This window comes from Enhydra lutris, unplaced genomic scaffold (genome assembly GCF_002288905.1).
Source record: "Enhydra lutris kenyoni isolate GAN:26980312 unplaced genomic scaffold, ASM228890v2 scaffoldscaffold7, whole genome shotgun sequence".
Taxonomy (NCBI): Eukaryota; Metazoa; Chordata; class Mammalia; order Carnivora; family Mustelidae; genus Enhydra; species Enhydra lutris.
The window spans coordinates 7,905,303-7,929,818 of NW_019154091.1; the positions used below are offsets into that span (position 1 = coordinate 7,905,303).

At 36.8% G+C, this 24,516-nt stretch overlaps 1 protein-coding gene and 1 pseudogene across 1 annotated transcript in view; both read left to right on the top strand.

Moving 5' to 3' along the window:
- The window catches only part of LOC111142077 (cyclin dependent kinase 17), a 114,943-nt gene that overhangs the window by 25,026 nt on the left and 65,401 nt on the right, over positions 1 to 24,516 (top strand). The gene's annotated exons all lie outside the window — the stretch shown is intronic.
- LOC111142078 lies at positions 12,787 to 12,999 on the top strand (annotated as a pseudogene).

Here is a 24,516-nt window from a genome sequence, read left to right on the forward strand (position 1 = left end):
TCAATTTTCTGTTCCTTTATTTTTTTTTTCCCCTGTGTCTTCCATTTTATTAACAAGAGGAAGCCTTCTTAGACTTCCAGCTGCAGACTTTTTAGATCCCACCAGCCTGGAATGGAACCTATAACCATTCTCTAGATAGGGAAAGCATGGCTGTGATAATAAGTGCCTGGTATTTTCAGCTTCCTTTTTTTCTTTTTCTTTTTTTAATAATTTTTAATTTTTTTAATTAACACGTAATGTTCTATTTTTTGGAATAGTGTGAGAAGACTAGGCATACTCTTATTTAAATGTTTAATAGAATTTGCCTGTGAAGCCGTCTGGTGTTGGACTTTTGTTTGTTGGGAGGTTTTTTTGATTATTGTTTCAATTTCTTTGCTGAGAATTGGTCTGTTCAGATTTTGTATTTCTTTAAGTTTTGGTAGTTTATATGTTTCTATGAATTACCTGTCTTCTCTAGGTTGTCCAGTATGTTGGCATGTAGTTTTTTTTTTTTTTTTTTTTTAATAATTCTCTTGTAAGTAATTATATTTCTTTGGTGTTGGTTGTTTCTTCTCTCTCATTTGTGATTTTATTTATTAGAGTCATTCCCCTTTTTTTTTGTTCTCCATAAATCTGTTTAGAGGTTTATCAGTTATATTGATTTTTTTTTTTTTCAAAGAAACAGTTCCTGATTTCATTGATCTGTGGTTGTTTTTTGTTTTTGTTTTTGTTTTTTTTTTTTAAGTTTCTATACTATTTCTGCTCTAATCTTGTTTATTTCCTTTGTACTGCTGGGTTTTGGTTGGTTCTTTTTCTAGCTCTGTTAGGTGTAAAGTTGTTTGGTATTTTTCTTCTTGAGGTAGGTCTGTATTGCTATAAACGTCTCTCTTAGAACTGCTTTTGCTTCATCCCAAAAGTTTTAGACCATTGTGTTCTCATTTTCATTTGTTCCCTTGTACTTCTTTATTTCTTTTATTTTCTGGTTGACCCACTCATTGCTTAGTAGCATGTTTTCTTTCTGCGTATTTGTACTCTTTCCAGATTTTTTTCCTGTGGTTGACTTCTAGTTTCAGAGCCTTGTGGTCAGAAAAGATGCATGGTATGACTTTGATGTTCTGCGTATGTTGAGACTCGTTTTGTCGGCCAATATATGATCTATTCTGGAGAATGTTTTATGTGCACTTGAAAAGAATGTGTATTCTACTGTTTTAGGATGCAGTGTTCTGAATGTATCTGTTAAATCCATCTGGTCCAGTGTGTCATTCAAAGCCATTGTTTCCTTGTTGGTGTTCTGTTTAGATGATCTGTCCATTGATATGAGTGGGCTGTTGAAGTCCCCTACATTATTATAACAAAAAGTATTCTTTTTTTTTTTTTTTTTTAAAGATTTTATTTATTTGACAGAGACACAGCGAGAGAGGGAACACAAACAGGGGGAGAGGGAGAAACAGGCCTCCTGCTGAGCAAGGAGCCCAATGTGAGGCTTGATCCCAGGATCTCAGGATCATGATCTGAGCCAAAGGCAGATGCTTAACGACTGAGCCACCCAGGCACTCCCAAAGTCCCCTACATTATTGTATCATTATTAATTAGTTTCTTTGGGTTGGCTAAACCGTTTTATGTATTTGGGTGCTTCCATGTTGGGTGCATAAATATTTATAATTCTTGGGTGCCTGGGTGGCTCAGTTGGTTAAGCAACTGCCTTCGGCTCAGGTCATGATCCTGGAGTCCTAGGATTGAGCCCCACATCAGGCTCCCTGCTGAGCTTCTCCTGCTGACCTCTCTCTTCTCATGCTCTCTCTCATTCTCTCTCTCTCTCTCAAATAAATAATAATAAAAAAAACTTAAAAAAAATAAATATTTACAATTCTTATATCTTGTTGGATTGTCTACTTTATTATTATATAATGTCCTTTGTCTCTTGTTAGTCTGTTTTAAATTCCATTTTGTCAGATATAAGTATTGCTATTCCAGCTTCATTTTAACATCCATTTGGTAAATGTTTCTTTGTCCCCTCACTTTCAGTCTGCGGTGTCTTTAGGTCTAAAATGAGCCTCATTTTTAAAATGAGTCTTGCTTTGTTTTTTAGTCCATTCTGTCACTTTGTGGGTTTTTTTTCCTCTTTTTATAGTTAAAAAAAAATTTTTTAATAAACATATAATGTATTATTAGCCCTAGGGGTATAGGTCTGTGAATCGCCAGGTCACCCTGTGTTTTTTGATAGGATTTTAATCCAGTAACATTCAGATTATTGGTAGATATGTATTTATTGTCATTTTATTGTTTTGTGTTTTTTTCTGAAGATTTTCTATGAATCTCTTGTTTTTCTCTCTTTCATGGTTTACTGATTTACTTTAATGACATATTTGGATTTCTTTCTCTTTATTCTTTGCATATTTATTAGTGGTTTTGGATATATGGTTACCGTCAGGTTTGTGTGTAACTTCTGCATATAGCAATCTGTATTAAGTTGATGGTCATTTAAGTTTGAACCCATTTTTTATTCCTCTTCTCCCCACATTTTAGGTATATTTTGTTACATTTTACATACTCTTATTTTGTGAGTTTCTTGACTGTTGTTTTTGTTGTTGTTGTTGTTGTTGTTTTTTACAGAAGTATTCATTTTTACTGCCTTTGTGTTTCCTACCTTTATACTGTCAATTCTGGTCTCTCCTTTCCACTCAGAGAGTCCCCTTTGGTGTTACTTGCTGGGCTGGTTTGGTGGTCATGAACTCCTTTAGTTTTTGTTTTGTTTTTTTGTTTGTTTGTTTGTTTGGTTTTGGTCTGGAAAGCTCTTTATCTCCTATTTTGATTGATAGCCTTTCTGGGTAGTCTTCTAGATTTTCCCATTCAGCACTTTGAATGTATCATGGCAGGCCCTTTTGGCTTGGAATGTTTCTGCTGAAAAATCCCCTGCTACCTTGTGTGTTTTCCCTTTTAAGTTACTGTCTCCTTTTGTCTTTCTGCTTTTAAAATTTTCTTTCTCATTATATTTTGTCAGTTTACAATATGCCTTGGTATGAATCTGCTTTTATTAATTTTGGTGGAAGTTCTCTGTGCCTCGTATATATGTCTCCTTTCTCAGGTAAGGGAAGTTTTTAGTTATTATCCAGATACATAGTCTGTCCCCTTTTCTCTCTCTCTCCTTCTTGGACTCCTATAATTTGAATGGTATTACATCTGATAAAGTCACTATGTTCCCTTTGTTCTCACTTTGTGTAATTCTTTTTTCTCTCTCTTGTTCAGCTTGATTACTTTCCATTACTCTGCCTTCTCAGTAATTCATTCTTCTGCTTCTTCCAGCCTGCTGTTCATTCCATCAAGTGTTTCTTATTTTGTTTATTGAGCCCTTTATTTCTGCTCTGTTATTCCTTATCTCTTCTCTCTGTTAAGGGTCTTACTTATGTCCTCTACTTTTTCCTTAAGTTCAGGGAGTATTTTTTTTTTTTAAGATTTTATTTATTTGACAGAGAGCACAAGTAGGCAGAGCAGCAGCAGAGGGAGAGGGAGAAGCAGGCTCCCCACTGAGTGGGGAGCCCAGTGGAGGGCTCCATCCCGGTACCCTGGGATCATGACCTGTGCCAAAGGCAGACACTTAACTGACTGAGCCATGCAGGTGCCCCTTCAGTGAGTATCATTATGATCATTGTTTGAAATTCTGTATTAGGTGTTGTACTTATATCAGTTTTGATTAGCTCTCTGGCCATGGCCTTTTCCTGTTCTTTCATTTGGGACACTTTTTTCTGTCTTCTCATTTTTGTCTAAGTCTTCGTGCCTATTTCTGTGTGTTAGGAAAGTCAGCTTAGGTCTCCTGTTTTTAAAGTTAATGGCCTTATGAAAAGAGATGCTGTAATGTCCTGCTGTGTAGTGTCCCGTATTCCCCAGGGCCTGGCACTTTAGAGAGTGCCTCTAGTGTGTGTTGTGTGCACTCTGCTGTTGTGTTCTGGCTACTCTATCCTTCAGGTCAGTTGTGTGTGGAAGCTTTCCTTGCCTGCTGTGGGCAGTATTTTGTCCCTTACTTGAATGTGGTGAGTTTTAACTAGGTGTGCTCTGGTCTGCTTGTGAAATGAGACTTGTTGCCACTGCCACCAGAACTGAGGCACCACAAAATTCTTGGGTTGAGAGACTGGGTGTGGGCAAGAATTCGGGCTGGTCTTGTTGGGGAAGGGGCCCACTTTGCTGGGACTGAGTGAGGCACTGTGAGACTGGAAAGGGTGTTTCCACTGGAGCACCAGAGGGCAGGGCTTGGTATAAGCAGGTTAGGTAGCCAGTGGTGGCACTGCACTGATAGCCTCAGGGGGCCTTTGCTTATACTGAAGTGTGGGGGAGGTAAATATAGTCTCTCCACGAAGGCTGCCTCTCTGTGACATGCTCCAGGATGAGCAATTAAACTCCCACTGTGGGGGCGCCTGGGTGGCTCGGTGGGTTAAGGCCTCTGCCTTCAGCTCAGGTCATGATCCCAGGTCCTGGGATCGGGCCCCACATCGGGCTCTCTGCTCGGCGGGGAGCCTGCTTCCTCCCCTCTCTCTCTCTGCCTGCCTCTCTGCCTACTTGTGATCTCTCTCTCTGTCAAATAAATAAAATCTTTAAAAAAAAAAAAATAAACTCCCACTGTGTGTCTGAGGAGCTCTTGAGATTACTGTTTCCATGCTGTGTGTGTTCATGGGTTGTTTGCCTGCATTCTTATCAAGAGCAAGACAGTGCCCTGGAGGTCTATCCCAGCCAAGCCTGCTGACCATTAAAATTCCAGGCATTAACCCTGTTAGTTGCGAGAACCCAGAATATTTGTCCATTCTTGTTTTCCAAGCCACTTGTTGTGGGGATTGATTTTCCTTGTGTGCTCCCCTGGGTGCTGGGCTCTTTCACTCACCTTTCTCTGCAGCTGTGCTTCTCTTCCCACCTCAGTGGCCAAGATCTGTTTCTCTCCCAAACCGTGTCTCAGCACTTCCTACCTTCTTCAGTGTGGCCTCTTCTCTGCTTTTAGCTGTGGAATTTGTTCTGCCAGTCTTTGGGTCAGCTTCTGGGGTATTTTGGATAATTTGATAGTTACATGGTTGTATTCATGGGACAAGGTGAGCCCAGGGTCTTCATACTGTGCCACCATCTTCCATTCTCGATCTAGAGTAGGAGCTTTTCAACCTTTTTGGTTCCTGGACCTTATGTTCTTTAATTTACTTGAGAAACATTACAAATTAATATATCACAGCACATATTCTAAATGAAAAATAACTCTAAAAACATGGCAAGAGTATTAGCATTGTTTTTACATGTTTGTAAACCTCTTTCATGTCTGGCTTAATAGAAAACAGCTGGATTCTTACATCTACTTTTGCCTTTCAGTCTGTTACAGTGTTTTTCAGAAAACTCCACTGTACACTTGAGATAAAAGTGAAAAAGGCAAATAACGTCTTAGAATCATTGTAAAAATAATTTTGATCTCAAGACACAACCCCCTTGTAAAGATTACGCAGACTACACTTTGAGAACTTCTGCTTTAGATCAAAATCAAATTGGATCCTAATTCTGCACTTGACCTTCCTCTCTCAGTTGGATACTCTTTTTTTTTGTTGTTGTTTTTTTAAAGACTTTATGTATTTGACAGAGGGAGAGATCACAAGTAGGCAGAGAGGCAGAGGCAGAGAGAGAGGGGGAAGCAGGCTCCCCGCTGAGCAGAGAGCCCGATGTGGGGCTCGATCCCAGGACCCCGAGATCATGACCTGAACCGAAGGCAGAGGCTTAACCCACTGAGCCACCCAGGCGCCCCTCTCAGTTGGATACTCTTAGGGGCAGTTTTTGTTAAGCTCCAGTAACTCAGCAAATTCCAATTTGAAATCTGTTCCTGGGTATCTTCTACTTCGAATAGCCTCAGAACTCTAGCCTTTGGTTCTTTTGTACCCCTCCCTCCTTTTTAATGTCACTTGGACACTATCAATTGGAAATGGTCAGACTTGCAAGCTATGTGATCTCAGGTAAATTTGTTAAAATTTTTGAGTCATTTTCCTCATTTGTAAAATGGCAGAGCAATATCAACTCATGTCTTTCATGGGGATCAAAAAAGATAAGACTTATATTCAGTTGCTAATAAAATCTTAACGTTGTTAGAGGTTAGTGAAAAACCGTTTTTCCAATTTTATTGGAAAATGTTCCAATTTTGTTGCATACATTTTGGACTATTTGATTAAATATGCAAAATATTTTAAACTCAATAAGATGTGGATCTCCTTTGTTTATAAGTTATTCTAGAGAGAGACTCCCCCCGCCCTCGCCCCACTGCCCTCTATTCTGTTCTGTCCAGTACTTGGGCCTTATTAAAGCTAGGCCCTTCACTAGGAAATGAATGGGATTTCAAAACACACAGCAAAATGTCCTTCCTTCTCTGAAAGTGTTTAAAATTGTGTGCTTAAACTTATTAGGTAGGAAGATGCTATATAAAAGATACATTATATAATGCGTCCGTGTGTGTGTGTGTGTGTGTATACACATGATTACAAGAGCATAGTGTGAGGAATACCTAATTCTGTAGGTAGAGAAGTAGAAAAAGGAAAGGAAAAAGAATTACATTGTGCCTTATTTCTCAATCACTGACTTTTGTAACTCCTAGAAGAAAAACTATTAAGCAGCCAGGCTTTTATTTATTGAGAGAATGTATGTGCTAAATGGGTGATGTTATGTAGCAGCGAAAACATGGACTTGGGTAGGGCATTTTACTGTTTGGGTTCCCACTTGTGCTTCTGCTTACTTGCTATAACAGTGAAGTTTTAGCTCATCAGTGACTGTTTCTTTAGATGTGTAAAGTGAGTATAATTAATTTTACAGAGTTACTATGATGGTTAAAAGTAAGTAGAGAACTAGAACAGATTGGCAGATTGTTCTGTTCACTAGTTTATTACATAAAAAGGGGAAAAGACATTTCCTTGATTATATTGACTTCTAGTAGTTTTATAAAGATCTTATATTTTAAAATGATGGTTGAAAAATTATATAATGTGGAAGGTTAATTTTATCTTTTTTTATTCCCTTGTTATTGTTATAGCACATTTTATTATGACTTGTGTAAGAGGAGAAAATTGATAAAAGAACAGATCTTTCAGCAATTAAAATGTATTTTTAAATTTTTTTTAAAAGATTTTTGTTTATATTTTTGACAGAGATCACAAGTAGGCAGAGAGAGAGAGAGAGGGAAGCAGGCTCCCTGCTGAGCAGAGAGCCGGATGGGGGACTCGATCCCAGGACCCTGAGATCATGACCTGAGCTGAAAGCAGAGGCTTAACCCACTAAGCCACCCAGGCACCCAGTTAAAATGTATTTTACCTAAATTCACATTAATGATTTTTTTAAAGTACTTTTCCCCCCCTTAAATTCATGATAGACACCTTACATGGTGTTGCTAGAGAAACTAGTGGGTAGGGAAGTATATAAACTTAAACCTCATTTGAGGAAAAAAAAATCATTGATATCACTAGGTACTAGTCATTTTATGTACATTTGTAATCCTTTTTGAAGGATATGGTTGCTAGGATATAGGGACATAAACTTGTGAATTGCGTGGTTAACTTTATAAACAGAAGGTTGCTCATATAATAAGAGATTTGCTCAAATCTGTCTCAAGTTGGTGCTTAATAAATTTCATGTAAAAACCAGTGTCGGGTTTTATAATAAGCTATAAATATTACTGCATCCTAGGGTGTTGATTAGTGAGACCTAAGTCTTTTGAAGCATCAGTGAAAATCATCAAATTTAATCTCTTTTGTATATAGGAAGAATAGAAAAAAGAATAGAAACCATTCTCTGTGCTTTTGTCTCACTGAGGATGTCAGAGGGATAGATACTAATGCTAATGAAATGTGTACACAGAGGGTAAATACGCATTAGAGCTCCAGGGAACACTTTAATTGAAGTGATGTGCTTAAAACAAGAGACTTATGCTGCCACTTTTTAATTTCCTAAAAATCAAATTGAGCGTCAAAAAAGACCTTTTTGTTTTCTCAGGGCAAAAGAATCCATATATTTGGAAGCAGTTGAAACCGCAAAGGAGGTCTGTTTTGAACTCATTGAGAAGAATTTTAATGCTCTAGGCTCTTTTTAATCTATTAACATTCTCTCTCACTGTAGTTTCATGATTTCTCTCTCCCAACCCCCCAGTATTTGAGTAAAGTTAATTAGAGCAAAATACATTCTGGAGTTCAGTAATAATGAATTCAGACCTATTTTACTGTACTTACTATTCATGAGTTATGGAGAGCCTTAGTGTACCATTAGGTTTTCTTTCATATTGATTATTTACATACCTAATGACTTGGATTTTAATAAAAATTTTAGCCTGCTGTTAAGAAAGTGGTCATATAAATAAATATGTATTCAAGTGCCTGGAAACTCACTATAAACCTTGTCCCAAATCATGAAAAAAACATTTTTAAGAATTAGATCAAATCCTATAGTAAGTATTTATTTTTAATTTCTATATAAAATAATCAACAAATCTTAGCAGACACCTACATATTTCAAACATTTATTTGTTGTAAGAGTAAATAGGAAAAGTCCTTTTTTCTTTTTTTTCCTTTTCTTTTCTTTCTTTCTTTCTTTTTTTTTTTTTTTTAAGATTTATTTTAGAGAGTGAGGGGAAGGGCACAGGGAGAGAGAGAATCATCAGGCAGACTCTCGCTGAGTGTGAAGCCTAATGTGGGGCTCAATCCCAGGACACTAAAGTCATGACCTGAGCCAGAGTTGAGAGCAGGCAGCTTAACCAACTGAGCTACCCAGGCATCCTGGGAAAGTTTTTCATATGCAATTTAGCTTTATTTTTTTAAGAAGATACCACATTCACAGAGTTAGGCTAACAAGATTGGGCATTAATTAAAAAAGATATATGCACTCCTTTGTTTATGGAGGATTATTTACAACATCCAAGATATTGGAAGCAACCTAAGTGTCCATTGATAAGTGAACAGTTATGGATGATGTGGCATATATCTATCTATATAGATATACAATGGAATATTACTCTTCCTTAAAAAAGAATAAAACTTGCCATTCATGACAACATGGATGGATCTAGAAGGTATTATTACACTAAGTGAAGTAAGACCGAGAAAGGCAAGTATCATATGATTTCACTTATATGTGAAATCTAAAAAATAAATGAACAAACACATGAAAACCAGAAACCGATTCATAAACACAGAGAACAAGTTAGTGGTTGCCAGATGGGAGGAGAGTTGTGTGGATAGGCAAAATAGATGAAGGGAATTAAGAGGTACAGACATCTAGTGATAAAATAATAGAAAAAGATTATGTGACAAAATTTTCATTTAACTGTAATACTGAGTTTAGTTCTTCCATTTTATCTGTTTATTTCTTTGCTAGGTTAAGAATGTTACTTGCATGGAAATTTTATTATAGTTCATCAATACTCCATTTAGAAAGGAAAGTTCAAATCATCCTGTACTGCAATTAAGAAATTTATTAACAAAGTGTTTTGGATGTCATAGATGGTTGCATGCTTGCAGAGACCTTTGTGTATAGCATTTAAGAAAGCAAGTGAGAGTATGTAGTAAAAGATCTGACTAATTTGGCCTTCATTCCTTCTGTAAGACTACTGATTGATGGCTATGACTTGTTTAGTACTAACTCGTAGGCAGTAGGCTTTTCTTTAGTTTGAGCTTATGTTCTTAACAGTTATAGTCCAGCTTTGTTATTGTAATTATATAATTTAATCAAATATTACCTAAACCAATGAAATACTAATGCATAAGTAGAGTCATTTCTGTGAAAACTTTGGAAAGACTTGATAAAGGCAGGTTGCTAAAAAATATTCTGTGGAACTGGATTTCATAGTTGGGATCCCTTGTGGTTATAGCAACAGTTACAAAACTTTGTATTCAAGCCATTTCCTTTAAGAATATTTTGTAGTATTTTGTCCCTAGGTTTTGGGACCCTCTTCTCCTTTTTAGCATTGTTTACCCCTTTTTAAAAAAACAAACAAAAACAGTGGCCTCCTTTTAAATTTCCTCTTCCAAGGAATCAGTTGATTTTTCTAAGGCAGATAGTTGAGCCAGTATAATGGTTTCATATAGAGTTGTTAAAATATTTCATTTTGGGGGCACCTGGGTGGCTCAGTGGGTTAAGCCTCTGCTTAGGCCATGATTTCAGGGTCCTGGGATCGAGTCCTGCATTAGGCTTTCTGCTCAGCAGGGATCCTGCTTCCTCCCCATTCTGCCTGTCTCTCTGCCTACTTGTGATCTCTCTCTCTCTCTTTCTGTCAAATAAATAAATTAAAAAAATAATTCATTTTCTAGTGAATGTTAGATGGAAATGCGGAACACTTCGGTTACAGCTTACTTGGAAAATTAAAAGGGTATTTTCTACTTACGTTTATTTTACTTCTTATCTTGGGGATCTGAAAATACCTTTTAAGAATTAGTGGGGGATCTGAAAATATCTTTTAAGAATTAGTGGGCAACAGGATTGGCCTATACCCAAATCTTAGGAGGGGCACAGTGCCCAGAGAGGACCCCAAAGCTGTTTTGCTGGCTGCCTACTCTGGAGCAGCTGACTAACCAGATGCAGAGCACATTGATCTAGTCATAACTGCTTTCATCCTGGAGCAGGGCAAGTTAACACAATTTAGATCAAGAGCCACATTAGAAGATCCTGACCTCAGGATAACCTCTCATTTCCTACCTTTGAAACAGGAACAATTCTAATCACTTCCTAACTTCTAACCACAAAATTGCATGGGAACATATAGCCACATCTAAAGATTGTGACCTTTTGATTTTTTTAACCCTTTATACATATGGATTCAGAATAAAAGAAACAATAGTCTTAACCTACTGTTCTTCATTGAATAGAGAAATAATCCCTCCCCTCCTCTACTTATTTTTTTTCCTATTGAAATCTTTCTAGGCCATTCCTATAGATGCAGTATAGGTGAAATAGATTGGGTACTGTGCCTGCAAACTCACCCTTTTCCAAAGAAAGTATATCACGAATGTGACAACTCTTGTTTGTGTTAGACAGCAGATCATTGTTTCTTGATAAACACATTTTCAGATCATTGCTCTTGGTAAATCTAGGCCTTCCATTATTCTCCACATATTCCAACCAGGTTTTATTGAGCTTTATTTTCTAGAGATTTCAACTTTGTTTCTGCTATAATGCACATGACAGAATAGATAATTTTATATATGGAAAACTGTAAGTTACTGGATAGATAAGAGGGACTGAGAATTGTGAGCAATTTTTAAAAAAGATTTTATTTATTTGAGAAAGAGAGCAAGGGGGAGGAGGAGAGGGAGAAGGACAAGCAGACTCCATGCTGATTGCAGAGCCCAACAGGTGGCCTGATCCCAGGACCCTGGAATCATGATCTGAGCCAAAACCGAGAGTCACATGCATAACCAACTGAGCTGCCCAGGCACCCCAATTGAGAGCAGTTTCTAACTCCTAAACTACAAAGCCACTTCCTATCCTATTCATTTTTGGGAATGACATTATTATAAGAATAACGCTAAATTTATTCTCGTACATTAAATACAGTTCCCAAATTTCTTACTTTGACTGTTAGTAAGAAATTCAAGTGCTTACAATGTGAGCATAGAATATTTATTGAAAGAATTAACTACAGAATCGAGAACTACTGTTTTACTTTGTAAGTCTGCCTGATACATGATACATGCCATGATAGAAGTCTCTGTGCTTAATTCTTGGAAGATGTATTGAGTTGGAACAAAAGGAGGAGGAAGAGCAGCGGTCATTAAAAATGTCATGAAATGAGAGGAAAAAAGGAAATATGAAAGTAATAAAATGTATTGAGATGTTTTATAAGTATTATAATTTTGTTGACTTAAGTATCTTTCTACTTAGAAAAAAACAGCAGGACCCAGATTTCCACACAACGTCACAGCCTTTGTAGCTGTATACCTTCCTGATGATTGATGGCATTAAACCACCTATCATCTTGGCTAAATCTTCATAAGACCACTGATATATATTTACCGTTTCTGAATGTCCAGAGGTATAGATAGGTGATTTTCCTGGTAGCGCAAAGTTAATTGACTAACGTAAGAATCAAATTATGGCTCTTGGCCATAGCCAGTTACTTTAAACAAGTACGAGTTACCATTAACTGACTTATTTTTTTTGGATAGTAGAATTTAAAATTTTTTTTTGAAGATTTTATTTATTTGAGAGAAAGTGAGCAATAGAGATAGAGCACAGGCAGGGGAGAGTCACAGAGGGAGAGGAAGAAGCAGACTCCTCGCTGAGCAGGGAGCCCCCTACATGGGGCTTGATCCCAGGACTCCGAGATCATGCCTTGAGCCAAAGGCAGACACTTAACTGACTGAGCTACCCAGATGCCCCTGAATAGTTGAATTTAAATAGCAGCTTATAATTCCACTTATTTTTCAGAGATGATTTTTATTTTCTTCATGTCTTGTTTGTCCTATCTGTTGCAGTATGGTAGAACAACAGATATTATATAATATGTAATGTTATTGTAATATATTAGTGGCTGTGGTTTATTATACTTAGAACTAAGGGACTTTTCATATGGATATTTATTTTTCTTACCCGTATTTGAAGGACTGGGTTATACTGCCTATAAATGTAATCACAGAAATGACTTGTTATGTAGGAAGATAACATCTGTGTTCATTTAGTAAAAGAGTGTGGCCTGTTTCTCTGATGGAATGGCTAACACTTGACAGTACTGTTCTCAAAAGAGTTTATTGATAATTGTAAATATACACTGGGTAGGTCTTTTGGGTGGTGGAAGCTACGCACTCCTCTGCACCCCTCTTAGCCATGCCTCACAAAATGGAAGAAATCAAGGACTTTCTTCTCACAGCCAGGCTAAAGGATGCCAAATCTGTCAAGTTCAAGAAAAATAAAGATAATGTGAAGTTTAAAATTGGATACAGGAGATACCTTTATACATTGGTCATCACAGATAAAGAGCAGGCAGGGAAACTAAAGCAGTCCTGTCCTCCAGATCTGTCAGTGAAGGAGCTGAAATGAACCTGGCATGCTAATTTGCACTGTATTAAGAATCTTTTAAACAAACAAAACATACACAACACACACACACACACACACACACACACACACACACAGGCTGATCTAGAAAGGCTGGATGGCAGTGGAAGGTTTGCTGGAGGTTTTTTTGTCCTTTACTTTGGAAACCTCCTCTCAGAAGTGTTGAAATAAAACCAGGATTCAAGGAAGGAATAGTTGAAAATTGTTATAAACCATTTGTGATATTGAGTCTGGAATTTGTATTTGTGAGTCTGCCCAAGGAGAAATGTTCAGAGGCCTACTGAAGGAGGAAAGAGTCATGTTTACAAGTTGCCTGCCTACATGTTTACAAGTTATCTGCTTTGTGTAAACCTAGTTCTAAAAATACTTTTAGAAAAATTGTCAATTAAAATACCATCATTAGGAAATAATTTACTAAGCATATTTTGCTATAGCTAAATGAAATTTGGCGACTTACAGATAATTTGATATTGCTAAAATTGCTTTAAGGTGTGGCTTTTCTTTTGAAAAAGATGATCATGCATGCTTTGACTTAATTTTACTCAAGAATATTACAGAAATTACAAGGAAAGGCAGTTTGTGGTTCACTTGTAATCCGCACATGGGCCAATTTATTGTGAGCAGATTAATGGTAGGAGCACGTAGTTTTTAAACTTCTGTTTTATCAGGATATACTTAGTAGCTTAAGGACTCTTTGGTGACCCACTTTTGAGCTTTTGTTTTCTCATTTGTATAACAGGAATGGTAAATAATTACACCTTTTTACCTACTAGAATCATTTTAAGACTCAAATAAGATGTAAAGACTGCTTATAAACTCCATAGGGCCAGGTACATATTGGAAAAGTAATTTCATTTAGATATATTTAGGGATAATTTTAAAGCTTTAAAATTTTTGTAGATAAATACATAATAAATATTAATACAATGTATAGACATTCAGAGGATTATTAAACTGACAAAAAGTATTTGAGGCAAAAAGACAAAGGTTTGGTGTCTGAAAAAGATTTTATCATAACCAAGTGATGTTTTTTGCAAATTAAGCACCTTCCTGTATACCTTGTTCTATCTCCTGTTTGTGATGACCTCCTAAGTTCTTGAACATATTTAATAGCTTTCATGGATGAGACTGAAGGTAGAACTGAATTTCTAGCATTTTCTCTAAAAGGGAGGAGTAACTTGCTAAACTTAATTTTTTTTTTTCAAGGAAATTTTTGGTTTATTTATGAAACATAGAGGAAAATATTTTCATTTCCCCATTTAAGAAGTAGTGTAGACCAAGCATACTGAGGTGCTTTCTTAAAATACTTGCTGTATTTCTTTCTAGTACCCACTGAGAGGGTTATTGCAAGGATATGTTTAAAGCACTAAGGAAACAAAATGGAAAGAAACAGAACAACATAAAAAACAAGTGTAGCTTAACCAGGTAAATTAACAGATGTATAATTGGAGTCCCTAAGTGTTGTGGTCTGAATGTTTGTTACACCAGATTTCATGTTGAAATCCTAATGCCCAGTGTGATGGTATTAGAATGTGAAGTTTTAGGAAGGTGCTGAGGTCATGACGGTGGAGCCGTCATGTGTGGAATTGATGCTTATATAAAAGAGATCCTCAGAAAGCTCCCTAGCACTTTTCACCATGTGAGAATATAGCAGGAAGTCTACAGCACAGAAGAGAACCAGGATCAAAAGCTCCTTGATCTCAGACTTTTAGCTTCCAGATTGTGAGAAATAAATTTCTGTTTATAAATTGTGTAGTCTGTGGTATTTTGTTACATTAGCCAAGCAGATTAAGACATTGATGAAATGGGTAGGGGAAAGGGGCAGAAACAATATCTGAAGAAATAATGGCTATTTTTCAAAACTGTTAAGACCACTGATGGAGGAAGCTCAGTGAACCCAACACAGGATAAATAATAAACATTTACCTTTAGTGTTTTAGAAACTTTTTCATAACACCAAGCCAAAAGAAATAATTAATAATTCTATTTATTTAGTAGTTAACAACTTAGTAGTAGGAGTTTGTAGTACTATGTCTGCCTGCTATTGCTGTGTTTCCCTCAGCACTTAGTTCCAGATCACAGTGCTAAAAACCACATATAAACAGAATAATCTTAAAAACAGAAGGGGAAAAAGACATGTTAGTTACAGAGAAATAAGAATCTTTTTTTTTAATAAAGATTTTATTTATTTATTTGACAGAGATCACGAGTAGGCAGAGAGAGAGAGAGAGAGAGGGAGGGAGGGAGGGAGGGAGGAGGAAGCAGGCTCCCCGCTGATCAGAGAGCCCGAGGCGGGGATTGATCCCAGAACCCTGGGATCATGACCCGAGCTGAAGGCAAAGGCTTTAACCCACTGAACCACCCAGGCGCGCTGAGAAATAAGAATCTTCAAAGATGATTTTTTAACCGTGTAACTCAGAAGACAGTGGAATGACACCTTTACAGCGCTGACAGAAAAATTGATAACCAGTGATTCTGTACTCAGTGAAAATATCCTTCAAAACCAGAAATGAGATAAATATATTCTTGGGTAAACAAAAGCTTAGAGAAGGCATCAGTGACATACCCACACTTCAGGAAATATTAAGGAAATACACTAAAAAAAAAAAAATTCTGAGGTAGAAGCATGACAGAATGAAGAGTATTGGAATAGCTAAATATTGTGGGCAGGGCTGTTAATTGCTTAAACCAGTAGTTTTAACAATCTCCAGTGTTCCATTGGAAATGTTATATTGGAAAACAATAGAACATGTCTAATTATATGACCGCAATAGCAAAAGGAGGAAGTAAATAGAATTAAATTATAAGAATCTCTCATTTGAGAGCGCCTGGGTGGCTCAGTGGGTTAAGCCTCTGCCTTCGGCTCAGGTCATGATCCCAGGGTCCTGGGATCGAGCCCCACATCAGGCTCTCTGCTCAGCGGGGAGCCTGCTTCCCACTCTCTCTCTCTGCCTGCCTCTCTGCCTACTTGTGATCTCTCTCTCTCTCTCTCTCTCTCTGTCAAATAAATAAATAAACTTAAAAAAAATAATCTCTCATTTGTATGGGACATGGTAAAAGTACTAATTTAAGATACAAAATAAAGATGCATTTTTGTATCTTACAGTAACCACTGAAAGAATTATGCTAAAAGATAAACCTATAGGGTACATAAAATAGAATGATAAATATTTGATTAATAGAAAAGGAAGATCAAAGGACAGAACAAGGGGACAAATGGAAAATAAATACAAAGATGATGGACTTAACTACATCAGTAATTAAATGCAAATGGAGTAAATGTATCAGGTATCAGAGTATCAGGTTGAATCAGAAAGGCAAAACCCAACTATGTGCTGTTTACAAAGCATAAACAGGTTCAGAGTAAAAATATGGGAAACAATGTACCATGCAGATGTTACCTAAGAAATGGCTATGTGACTATACTAATAGGAGATACAGTGTCTTTAGCCAAGAGACATTATTGGAGATAAAAAGGGATAATGTTAAAAGGGTCAGTTCATTAGGAAGATAGAATAGTTCTAATTTGTATACACCTAATTACATAGCTTCAAAATATTGAAGCAAAATTTAGCTAAAAGGAAAATCAGACAAGTCCATTATTATTGTTGTGGATTTAATAGACCTTTCTCACAGACCTCTCTGAGAAAATCTATAGAGAAATAAATAGTGACCTTTACCTCACACCAAATACAAAAAATAATTGAAAATGGTTAATGGTCTTAAATTGTACCGCTAAAAATATAAAACTTGAAGATACAAAATATAGAAAAAATATCCATAATATCCTGGTACCAAAAATTTTAGGATGCAGAGAGAACCAACCATAAAATAGAAGGAACAAAGGAGAACAAAAGGCAAACCACAGAACAGAAAAATATATTTGTAATAGATATGCCGGACAAAGGACTTAAACATAAGTCTTAAGACAACTCTATTTAAAGTTGACAAAAGATTTGAAGAAGTTACATGAATGGATCATAAACCCATTAAAGAGGTGGTCAGCATCATTAGTCGCTAGGATAATATAAATTTAAGTGACAGATGCATCTGGATGGCTAGAATTAAAAAAAGACAATACCAGTTTTTATATGATGTGGAGTAACTAGAATATATACATTGCTGGTAGGAATATAAAACTTGTACAGCCACTTTGGAATACTGGCCATTCCTTAGAAAGTTAAACAGACATCTACTATGATGACCCAGTAAAACAGATTTGTACAAGAATGTTCATAAGAACTTTAATCATAATATTCAGAAACTGGAAACAAGTGTTCATTAACAGGCTAATGAAGAATGTGTTACATCCTTACAGTGGAATACTTTTCAGCAACGGCAAGAAACTGTGGATGCACACAACAACATGGACTAATCTCAGAATCATTATGCTGAGTAAAGAAGTCACGTATGTAAGAGTAAATACTCTTTCATGACTCCATTTCTGTGGAATTTCTAAAGAATGTACTACCTTAAGGAACTGACAGAAAGCTGCTAAGGGAGCTGCTTGATCACCTTGCAGCACTGTGACCTCTCTTTCAAAAGTGTACAAAGTTAAAAAAAAATGTTTATTGTTTTTTAAGTCATGATCTCTTGAATAAGTAGTGCTTCATGGAACCCTAGGTTTCTTTGGAACTCTAGTTGAAAAAGTCTGTTCTGGGAGTTCTAATTAGTAATACAAATTGATGACCTATATATTTCCTTGCAAAACTGAAAATTATGTGGATTTTGCTTAGGTGTATAGGGTATACATCTGTGAGTCTTTGTCCCCTCAAATCTTTTGGAGGTGAACAGCACATGAGTTATTAATGATACATGTCTAAAGTCTGGCTTCTTCCATTATTGTACCTTGGATGCTGAGAAGATAGAACATTTGTAGTGTGGAAATAATTTTTCTTAGTCTTTACCTCTTAGTATACCTACCTCATGCACAGCCACAGTACATGAGAATTGAAATGAATTTCTCAAAGACTAAAACTGCTGTTGTGTTTAGTGTCTCCTCATTAATATTATCATCACTATGGGCTACATTTGACTGCTTGCTTTCTGGGAAAAAAAAATTTTTTTCTCTCCCCGCACCCCCCCACCCCCCGAAAAAAAGTAGTATGTGGTTAGAGCAGGGATCAACAAGCTATAGCTCTGGAACTAAGTATGGCTTTATATTATTAAAGGTTGTGTAATGTGACCTATGAAACCTAAAATATTTGCTGTTGAGTAATCGAAGATAAAGTTTGCTGGCTCCTGAACTAGAGAGTCTTCTAATATATTTATTTACAATTATTTCAGGAGTATTCTGTAAATGTTTTCTTTAACTATTTTGATGTAAGAAAGCAGAATTTATCATAAATATAATTTTAACAGCATTGTTGAAATATTTGTGTAAAACTTACCCCTTTAAAATGTGTAAGTCAGGGATTTTTTAAATATACTTATATTTGTACAGTCATCACCATAATTTTAGAACATTTGTGACCACCCCCAAAAAACCCTATATCCATTTTTTTTTTTTTTTAAAGATTTTATTTATTTATTTGACAGAGATCATGAGTAGGCAGAGAGGCAGGTGGGGAGAGGGGGAGCGCGGAGTAGGCTCCCTGCCGAGCAGAGAGCCCGATGTGGGGCTCGATCCCAGGACACTGGGATCATGACCTGAGCCGAAGGCAGAGGCTTTAACCCACTGAGCCACCCAGGCGCCCCCTTATATCCATTCTTCTCCATCCTCTCCCATCTCCTGCCTCAGCCCTGTAAATGTTGAATGAAATTATTTAGCCCACCAGTTGGAAATGAACAGAAATGAACTAAGGTTAATATTTGTGATGTTTGTTGAGTAAACAAAAAGATAAAACTACAAGGGAAATCAAAATAAAAGTTTAAGAAGCCAAAATATTTACATGCACTCTAAGAACTGGTATAAGAGAAATTGGCAATAAGGTTATTAAAATAATCTGAGATAAAACCCTTTAGCAGTACATTAGATTATATTTTAAAAACTATTTATTACTAGAGAGACGGCATGAGTGGAGGGTGGGGGAGAAGGAGGAGCAGATTCCGCTCTGAGCAGGGAGCCCAACTTGGGGCTCATCCCAGGACCCCAGGATTACGACTTGAGTTGAAGGCAGACGCTTAACCAACTGAGCCACCTGCATGCCCCAGTACATTAAATTATAGATTAGATTAATGTGGTAGAGTTCCTTCAGGGATTTTTAAAAGTCCATGAAAGAATCCACGAAGCCATAGTTTAACTTACAGCATTTTTTCCCCTTTTGTGATTTATGCAGTAATGCTGTGTTCTATAGTTGATGGCATCTTAAATTTGGTGAAACACGGTATGTTTGAAATGATGTATTCTTAAGTCACCTATTCCAGAGGAAGATTCAGAATATTTCATGCAATAAAAATATTAAAATTATTCACTAGGAAAAGATTTGGTCTAAAAGAAAAAGCTACTTATATTTCAAAGTAGTATAATAGCACTCATCTAAAATTTTAGTAGGTCAGGCCTTTCATTAATCTACATTAATCTTGTGATGATTTTTGAATATGTGTTTTAAAGTTTTCATATACACACGAAATTTGAGCCTTAAGATTGTTCTAGCTCTTGAGGTTCTGATTTTATTTTGAAGATCTGTGCATTGCCTAATTTATGGAGTATAGTCTGGTTGTTCTTTCAAAGTTTGGGGTTCTAAAATAGATACCTTTATTTTAGTGTGGTTTATTTTATATAATTTCCTCAGAAGTCATGAGAAAAATCAAATTGCTGAATTTAACTAGAGTTTTATAATTCTAAATATTTAAAGAATTTTACCTTAAGTATATAGAGAGGAGAAATTGTATAGGTGATGATGGCTTTTAAGGTATTTTTTATCAGCTTCAGACTCATCCTTCTAAATTTTTTTTTTTTTTTTTTTTTTTGTGGTGTAGGAGCTGAGACCCTACAGACTATATTTCTTGCTTACCGTCTGATTCCCTATTAAATTCTGCCTGTAGGAGGATGGGAAATAGGAAAGCAAGAGGAGGGGCAAGGGATTTGCTCCTTTATGTTTACTTCTTATCAATATTATCTTCACAGCAACGTGACTTCACCTTGGTAAGAAAAGGAGTGGCAGATCACTCCATTTTGCACTATTCCGCACTCATAGAACCCTCATGACGTTCCTCCTAGATAACATCAACTAGCCTTTTGCTCTCTCTCAGAGATTTGTGTCCCAGTTTTGCCGGGACCCTCCTCAAGTTCTTGGCTCTTTGTGTTCTTCGAGAAGTGCTTTATTTTTTAGAGATCTGGGCTTCAGTTTTATGTGGTTTCTCCAAACCTTTGAGTTCCAGTAATTCCAGTCACTTTTGTTTCCCTCAGCTCTGGGGGTCCTAGATGCTTCTTGTAATTACTTTCTTTGTAATTATATGAGTCCCTTTTTTGCCTTTCCAGTTCTTCAGTTCATGGTTAACAACTTACTCTAAACTCTGTTACAGTTTACTGGTGAGATTTTTGCCTTTTGACTGATACCTGACTAAAATAGCCTGGTCAAAATAATAGACCTTTGCAAACCAAGATCCTGGAGATCACATTTAGGTCATTCTTCATTTAGTCGTTATTGGACCTCTGTAATGTGCTGGGCCTTTCTTTTCTGTCTGTCAGATGTCCTCCCTTATCTGTGGTCCCAGAGCTGCTTGAGAATATGTCATTATTACACTTCATTGTCATTGCCTGCTTTTCTGTATTTCTCAACTTATGGCCCATGATTGATAATATGTTTTGTTTTTTTGTCTTTAGTTCCTAACACAGGATTTGTATAAACTAGATGTTCAATAAATATTTTAATTAACATACTTGTAAATATGGTTGTAAAGGTCAGAAGTCATGACAAAAATTATCGGATGAAGGGGAAGGATCTTACTTTGATTATTTTGGGCATCTGAAGGTCCTCTGATACTAAGAAGTTTAAGCCAGATGTTAATATGGTATCAAAGGTTATTTAATACTCTTCAAAAAGTCACATATCTAAGGCTTGATTTGGGTTTTCTGGTTCAGTTGTTCTGGTTCAGTTGTTCGTGAGATTGAATGTGCTTTATCTCACTACATTTTCACCAACTCTTATACAGTCCTGTTCTAGGGAAGAATCCAGATCCATTTATCATGATACTTCTCAGGTTATCAGGCCTGTCATGTCTCACTTAAGCTTGCCTTTCTCTTCCACCTTCATTGTGCTCATGGAGTGAACCCTATACTTCACCGTACTTTAGTTATTAGTGCATTATTAATGCTTGATACAGGACCACCCAGAAGGTTTATAAGTCTTCGAGTTATTTTGATTGCAATACACTTTCTCTTCAGTATTTATTTAGTAGGGTCACCCTGACCTACAAATATCCTAGTTCCAGACCCTTAACTCCATCATGGTAACACCTTATCGGCACCCATGTCATTCCTATTGTTATACTCTTAATATAGGCTCCCTCCCGCTCAGTTTATATTAAACAATTTAAATCTATAGTTACTGTTTTTCAAAATGAGAGATTTGGGGACATCTTTCTATTCCCACTTCTTATTTGTAGTAGAGGATCTTTTGATGAGCTAACTGGATAATTTGAATATCTTGGTTTACACTACTGAGATTTTAGGGAAAAAAAGTAAATATTTCCCTGAAATTTCTTTATACTTGTTGAGGGGTGTGGATTTTTTTGCTTTATCTTTAAGAATTTTGATGGGTATTTGGTCACTTGGCCATTTCTTTATTTGCTTTTTTGAGTTTTTATGTTGCTAAATCTTTTTGTTCCAGTGTCGTTAATGCACAGTGCTCTATTTGTTTAAAGTGTACAATATAGTGATCCAACAGTTCTGCACATTACTTAGTGCTCATCAAAACAAGTACACTCCTAATCCTCTGCTCCTATTTCACTAATCCCCTCCCTACCTCCGTTCTGGTAACCATCTGTTTGTTAAGAGTCTGTTTTGGGGTGTGTGTGTGTGTGTGTGTGTCTGTGTGTGTCTGTGTCTATGTCTCTCAATTTTACTTTTCTTCTTTGTTTCTTAAGTTCCACATATGAGTGAAATCACATGGTATTTGTTTTTCCCTGACTAGGTTAGTTTGCTTAGCATTATACTCTCTAGCACCATGCATGCTATTGCAAATGGCAAGATTTCATTCTTTTTTATGGCTGAGTAATATTCCATCACACACACACACACACACACACACACACACACACTCTCTCTCTCTCTCTCTCTCTCTCTCTCTCTCTCTCTATATATATATATATATATATATATATATATATTTATATATCTCCATTCATCTGTTCGTGGACCCCTGGCTTGCTTCCATAGGTCAGCTGTTGTAAATAGTGCTGGAATAAACATGAGGGTGCATATATCCTTTTGAATTAGTGTTTTTTTGTATTCTTTGGGTAAATACCCAGTAGCATGATTACTGTATCATAAGGCAGTTTTGTTTTTTTTTTTTTTTTTTTTTTTTTTTTTTTAAGTAGGCTCCATGCCCAGTGTGGAGCCCGATTTGGGGCCCAAACTCATGACCCTGAGATAAGACCTGAGCCATGATCAAGAGTTGGACACTTAAGCAATAAGTAGGGCAGTTCTATTTTTAAGTTTTTTGGGAAACCTCTGCACTGTTTTCCTCAGTGTCTGCTGCAGTTTGCATTCCTACCAGCAGTGCACAGGGGTTCCTTTTTATCCATATCCTCGCTTACACTTGTTTCTTGTTTTTGGTTTTAGCCATTCTGACATGTTTGACGTGATTTCCATTGTGGTTTTGATTTTCATTTCCCTGATGATGTGTGATGTTGAGCATCTTTTCATGTGTCTTACATGTGTCTGTTGGCCATCTTTGTGTCTTTGCAGAAATGTCTGTTCATGTCTTCTGCCCATTTTTAATTGCATTATTTTTTTTTAAGATTTTATTTATTTTATTTGACAGAGATTACAAGTAGGCAGAGAGGCAGGCAGAGAGAGAGAGGAGGAAGCAGGCTCCCTGCTGAGCAGAGAGCCTGATGCGGGGCTCGATCCCAGGACTCTGGGATCATGACCCGAGCTGAAGGCAGAGGCTTTAACCCACTGAGCCACCCAGGCGCCCCGCATTATTGGTTTTTGGGGTGTTGAGCTGTATTAGTTCTTTGTATATTTTGGATACTAACCATTTACCGGACATGTCATTTGCAGATATCTTCTCCCATTGAGTAGGTAGGTTGCCTTTTAGTTTCGTTGGTCATTTCTTTTCCTTTGCAGATTTTTTTTTTTTTTTAATGTAGTTTCAATAGTTTTTTTCTTTTATTTCCCTTGCCTCAGGAGACATATCTAAAAGGAGATTGCCATGACCAGAGTCAGAAAAATTACTTTCTGTTCTCTCTTCTAGGATTTTTATGGTCTCAAATTTCACATTTAGGTCCTTACTCCATTTTGAGTGTATTTTTGTGTATGGTGTAAGAAAGTGGTCCAATTTTATTCTTTTTCATGTAGCTGTCCAGTTTTCCCAAAACCATTTGAAAAGACTTTTTCTCATTGCATATTCTTAACCTGCTTTGTTGAAGATTAATTGACCATATAATTGTGGGTTTACTTCTGGGCTTCCCATTTGGTTCTTTTGATCTATGTATCTATTTTTTTGCCAGTACCATACTTTTTGGATTACTACAGCTTTGTATTATAACTTGAAGTCTGGAATTATGATGCTTCTGGTTTTGCATTTCTTTTTTTTTTTCTTGTTTTTTTTTTTTTAAAGATTTTATTTATTTATTTATTTGTCAGAGAGAGAGAGAGAGAGAGCGAGCGAGCGCCAGCGGGAGAACACAAGCAGGCAGAGCTGCAGGCAGAGGCAGAGAGAGAAGGAGGCTCCCCACAGAACAAGGAGCCCGATGCGGGACTTGATCCCAGGACCCTGGGATCATGACCCGAGCCGAAGGCAGCGGCTTAACCAACTGAGCCACCCAGGTGTCCCTGCATTTCTTTTTTTAAGATTGCTTTGGCTATTCAGGGTCTTTTGTGGTTCCATACAAATTTTAGGATTATTTGTTCTAGTTATGTGAAAAATGCTGCTGGTATGTACGTTGCTTTGGGTAGCATACGCATTTTAACGATGTTTGTTCTTCAAATCCCTGAGCATGGAATGTCTTTCCACTTCTTTTTTTTTTTTTTTTCCTTTTCTTTGTGCCAAAGAATTTATTTGAGAGAGAGAGAGAGAGAGAGAGCGAGCGAGCGAGCAAGAGAGAGAGAGAGGGGAGGGGCAGTGGGAGAGGGATAAGCAGACTCCCCACTGAGCAGGGAGCCTGACACAATCCTAGAACCCCACGATCTTAACCTGAACTGAAGGCAGATGCTTAACCAACTGAGCACCTCAGGTACCCCTGTGTTGTCAATTTCTTTCATGTATTTTATAGTTTTCATAGTACAATGTGGGGCTTGATCTAAGGACCCTGAGATCATGACATGAGCTGAAATCAAGAGTTGGATGCTTAACTGACTGAGCCACCCACATGCCCCAAGTGTTTTTT